Source organism: Pseudophryne corroboree, chromosome 1 (genome assembly GCF_028390025.1).
Source record: "Pseudophryne corroboree isolate aPseCor3 chromosome 1, aPseCor3.hap2, whole genome shotgun sequence".
Taxonomy (NCBI): Eukaryota; Metazoa; Chordata; class Amphibia; order Anura; family Myobatrachidae; genus Pseudophryne; species Pseudophryne corroboree.
The window spans coordinates 960,237,396-960,243,501 of record NC_086444.1 but is presented as its reverse complement, the minus strand read 5'-3'; positions in this window follow the sequence as shown (position 1 = coordinate 960,243,501).

Here is a 6,106-nt window from a genome sequence, read left to right as displayed (position 1 = left end):
CACTGTATAGGTCATTGGTACAGCCTCTTCTAGGATACTGTGTTCAATTCTGGAGGCCACATCTTCAAAAGGATATTAATACATTAGAGACTGTACAAAGAAGGGCAAATACAATGGTGTATGGCCTCCATCACAAAACATACCCAGAAAGACTAAAAAAATCTCAATATATATAGTTTGGAGCAGAGAAGGGAAAGGGGGAGACTTGATAGAAACTTTCAAATATATCAATGGTTTTATCAAAGTCCAGGAGGGAAACATTCTCCAAATGAATAGAAGCAATACGACACGACGACATGCACTGAGACTGGAAGGAGTTAAGTTCAGGGGAAATTTGAGGAAAATTACTTCAAATAAAGGGTAGTGGACAAGTGAAATAGACTCCCATCAGAAGTGGTAGAGGCTAAGCCAGTAGAGCAATTTAAACATGCATGGGATAGACATAAGGATATCCTTACAAAGAAATAAGGATCAAATAAGGTTTGAAATAAAAATATGGTAAAAAAGGGGCAGACTAGATGGGCTAAATGGTTCTTATCTGCCGTCAAATTATATGTTTCTATGTTTCTATTAAACATCGGTACTTTGCATGTGATGTTGCATATCTTTTGGTATCTGAATGACTCTCAGTGTTCACTCCTGGAAATTATTGTTTGTACAATATATAGAAACACCAGAGCATTTTTGCATTATAGTGGGAAATTCCAAATAATATGTACAGTAATCCTGGGAACATACAAATGATAGTGGAAATAAATATCCATATTTTTTTAAATATCCGCACTGATCTATAGTGAGGATATTTAACTGCTGTTTTACATAATAATAGAATCTGGTTGCACTCAATTAAATAATGTTAAAGATAAAGTTTGCCTATTTGGGTCTGGTGAAACCAGATATTTAAAAATAATAAACACAAAAAAACTTTCTAAAACACTAATAAGAATAGTATGTATTATATTTAGGAAATATTCAAACATGATAAGTGGGAGGGGGCAGGTACTCATTACTAGAACCAGGCTTTACCAAAGAGATGCAGCCATGCCACCAACATGTTGCGAACATGCTCCATCCTGTGGTGCATTGCCACAATCATCTATGGACGACATCCGAAGTTATCTGCGCTATGCATTCAAATATTATTTTTGCAAAACATTTTTAGATTTTCTGACACAGCACACTAAATTTACATTTGTTCGCACACAAGGAGGATGAAGTAATCACAGGGGCGTATCTACAGAGGAGGGGGCCTGTGTGCACCTCTGGGTGTGTCCCCTCCTCTGAACGGCACTGTAGACTCTGGCATTGTGACGGAGTCTACTGCGCATGTGCAGGTCTCTGGAAGCATGGTGCCACCCATGATCCGGAGACCAATTTGGCTACTACGCATGCACAACGGCCATTTTGGCGATGATTTCCACTGCGAACGCTGCGCTTGCCGCTGGACTATGCACCACACACATTGCACCCATTATAGAAATGCCAATGGGTAATCAAGATAATACAGTATGGGCAGATTATGGAGATTGAATACACACTGCATGATTTTGGAACCTTTTGGCCAATATCTTCTGTCAAGGCCAACCAATTGGATAAGGCGAGCATATCTGGCTGTATTTATTGGTGTTTGGCCAAAACAGTCATGCCTATACACTATATGATAAAACAGGCGATACCAACCTGATTATTGGAAAATTATTGGAGAACTAGATAATGAAAGGGATATGTTTCTGAGATTAGATTGCATCAAAGTAACTACTAGATAATAAAAGGGATATGTTTCTGAGATTAGATTGCGTCAAAGTACCTACTGTAAGAAAACAACATTTAAAATTGTTAATAATGATAATACATAAATATATGAGTTATTTTTATAGTCAGAAAGGTTTAATATTAATATATGCATTAGTATTAACTAAATCCAATAATGTTAACACATTTGAAATTATTTTTCATGTAAACTCTAAAATGTGACCATGTCAGTGCTCTCTCATAAACTACAGTAGTATAAGAAACATACAGTAATGAGTAACTAGTAGAAGTTAATGCTGTGGGAAATCTGAAGTTTCATCAGTACATTCTACAAGTTTTAATTAATGTAGGGATGAGTTATTTGAAAACTGCTCTCTGCTAACATAACGTTAACAACAAAGCATATGCCGCATATCAAATAAGTCATTTACAATTAATACAGTTTCTTAGGAAGACCTTTTACTTGTTTCTTTACTAATTATGTACCATTTGTAAGTTCATTACTCACATTTATTTAAAGCTCAGATTAAATGTGACAGCACTAAAAGAACTACAGTGAGTGACCTCATAAAAAGTGCTTCAGGTGTCACATTAATTACACCTTGCTCTGTCAGGCAATTAAAAACTTAGTAATAGATAGACCTGATGGGATGACCCATTGATTTTTATTTTCATTTTTACTGGAGAAGATGTCAACTTATTTTAAGAAGGGTCATATGACTTAGCAGAACAGTCTTCTTGAAATTGAATTTTATTGAAATTAGTTGTACTGTTTATCACACTAACAGACACAATTTAATAGATTTGTGTTTGGTAAATAAAGCAGATGAAAGTGAATATTGCATCAAATACATGCATACAGTTGCTAAACATTGCAGAACCCCTACTACTATGAATATATAAATGAAAATGTAAAGCCCTCACCCATTCCTCTCCCATCTACATCTCTGATCTTATTTCCCTTTACACTCCCACCCGTCCTCTTCGCTCTGCTAATGCACGATGACTCTCCTGCCTACAGATTACTTCCTCCCAGTCCTATCTTCAAGATTTTTCACGTGCTGCACCACTTCTCTGGAATTCCCTACCACTCCACCTCAGACTCTGTACCTCTCTACAAAACTTCAAATGGGCTCTCAAGACCCACTTCTTCACCAAACCCAGCCAAATCTCATTCTAACCCTCTGTTCCACATTCTCTATGTACCCCATCTGTGTCACCATTGTCTGTCTACCCCTCCCCTTTAGATTGTAAGCTCTCACGAGCAGGGCCCTCTTCCCTCATGTGCTTATCCTTTGTCTTACTTTAATAATCTTCAACTGTACCACATCCAGCAGTCTTCTGCCACCTGATACTTATTCCAGTGTCATCTGTTGATGTAACTATGTTTATTTACCCTGTAATTGTCCTATACTGTCATCAACTGTAAGTTGTTTCCTGTTTGATTATTTATGTACTCTGTAATTGGTCGTTGCAGAACTCTTGTGGAACCATATAAATAAAGGATAATAATAATAATAATAATTATAAATTAAGTGGACGAAAACATGTCTGCAACTGGATAAAGAAGAGACATGAAGTACATTGAAATCAAAGACATTCATGTAGGAATTACTTGTAAAATGCTGGTGGAACCTGGTTGTCAATAATATTGGAATATGACTTCTAAAGGAGACTTCATTAACTGAAAGTAGGGTGATTGCTAGGGTACTGTATGTCTATTAGGAGCTTCAATGACCAAGACTACTCAGCTTGCTAATCCTTTACAATCAATGGTATCTAATGTAATGTCAAAGAGTAACAGTAAGTGGAAGCACAGATTTCAGGATCACAATATCATGCCCTAATTTAAAGTGTAATATGAGAAGTCAGTTTAAATAAAAACTGACAAGAACTTAGAGCAAGATACTAATATGTGATGTTATATGTTATTTTGTTTTTTGTTTTTTATATATATATTTTTAACTTTAAGCAAGCAGGCTCAACAGTGCCTGAAATACAGTACCAGGCATGTAGCCCCTAATGTCCACCAGCTGGGTAGATACTCGTATATATACCCCATCCATTTTTAAGGGCTCTCTTACTGCCCTGTTTGTCTGAGAGTTACAGTGTTTGTTTCTCATTGTTAAGCATGTAGCAGATTAAACTGGTGGTATAAATTACATTTTGACCAGGTCCTTATACTGTGTATGTGGAGTTTGTAAGGGTTGGGGCTGGGAGACTGGCGCTCGGGATCCCAGTAGTCAGCATACCGACCCCTGGATCCTGGCTTCAGAATGCCAGGGGCGAGCACAACAAAGCCCCATTAGGGCTCGCTGCGCTTGACACAGGTTCTATTCCCACTCTATGGGTGTTGTAGACTCCCACAGGTGGGAATATTCCCTGTGGGCCAGTGCACCAGCCACATGACCACATCTCGTTTGTATGTTTTTGAAGGAACTTAGCATGTGTACAGTATACTGATTTAACATAGATGAGAACAAACAGATACAATATATACTGTAATAATAACTAAGTCAATAATAAAATGTAATGTAATGTAAACCTTAGTTGATGTCTGTGTTTCTACCTTAGTACAAGTATAAGACAATCTGGAATACTGTATAATAGAATCCTGTCTTTGATTAATCATTCTACAAACCTATTATCCTCAAAAACTGTTGCACAACCTGGGCTTTTTAGCAAGAACACGGCTGTTTATATATGATTATCCATATCCCTGGTTCTCCCTTTGCTGTTTGTGTTATCTGGGACTTTACATATATTATTAATACATAAATTGAGCATAAACAAAATATCAAACTACAGTATCCTTTGCTCTGCTTCCAAAACTAAGGTCTTATCTTAAAAGCCCCTGACCTGTATAGCATGTATTGTTACATTACTGCACTATATACTGTACGTATTCTCACCAAGTCTTTTAATTTTGTAAGCAACCTTGGTTTCATATACTGTAACAAGGAAAAAAGAAAAGATCAAAGATGGAAAAAAGAAGTTCCTCCACTCTACATCAGTCACGCAATCATCATATATAATATAGTGTGTATATTTGAAATATCTTTTGTTGGTTTCCAGCAGGAAGTCAAACAAAGGAGAATCAATTGACCTTTATTTTTGGTACCATCTCTCCCAATGTACAGATGTGTCCTCACTCACTGGTTGTCTGTGCATCATACTATATGAGACACCCTGTGCGGCTGAGATGCTCCGAGAGCTGTAGCATACCGTACTCTTCTTTATGTTTGTATCTTAGCTGCATTGCAGGCACAGCAAAAAGCACTTCACAGTGTGTTAGACACTAGAGAGTGACTTTGACCACATAACTTACAATTTTTTCCCCAATAGCCACTCAGAAATAGTTTTTTTTATGAGTGAATTAGGTGAAGACCATATATTTCTTCTTATCCATAATGATTTTATTTTAAAAATAAATAAATAGATATTTAAAAAACTAATAACAGTTTTTTCCACGCATCAGAACATCAATTGACTCCATCAAAACATAGCAACCATCTAAAACATCGCGACCATCGTGGCTGTCATTTTAAAAGGCACCAGGTGTACAAGGAGGGGCTTGGTGGGGTTACTTTACACTTCCCCAGTGGCTGCTATTGTCTGCAGCCATCATGTTGGGGGTCCTGCCATGCTGACCGATCAGCAGTGATTGGCAGCACAGCAAACACCTGGGGTGGGTGCAGGGAGGCAGAGGGTCCCTCTGAGAGCAGCAGCGGCTAGAAGTTTCCATTCCCTGCATTTGCACACGCTGTCTATCTGTCAGGTCAGATAAAGCACTTGCTGGTGTGGTTGCATCTGATGCACATTGTCAGGCAAATGGTTAATGGCAGAGGATTTGGTTTTATACACAAAGTTGCAAATGAAGCAAATCAGAACTCTACATGAGGAAAAGCCGCAGATGCTGGAATTGTAGCCCTTTTTCATAGATTAGGACTCAGTCACGCACCATTGAGGTGTGGCTAGGTCAATGGCTGGTGAGGCCCTGGCTAGTATCAGAACCAGGTTTAGTTAGGAACTATGAGAATAGTAAAGATGGTGGTAGTGAGCTAAATGGGGGTGGAGAAGGGGGGAGGGAAAGAGCAGCCAGCAAGGGCAATGATATTTGCATGGGTTTTAAAAAGGCTAGTAACAAAGGTATTGCCAAAACATTAACTAACATTTATGTGTCATCATTATAGCATATAGAAAAGGATGTATGTAGCACAAGGGAAAATTCTTATGTCAGGGTGGAGAATTTAACCGAAACACTGGGTTGATCAAAGAGAAGAGTAAGGTGGGCAATATTAAGTATGGTGTTGGTGGAAAGGGAGCAAAAAGGACAGTCAGTAAGAGTAACTCT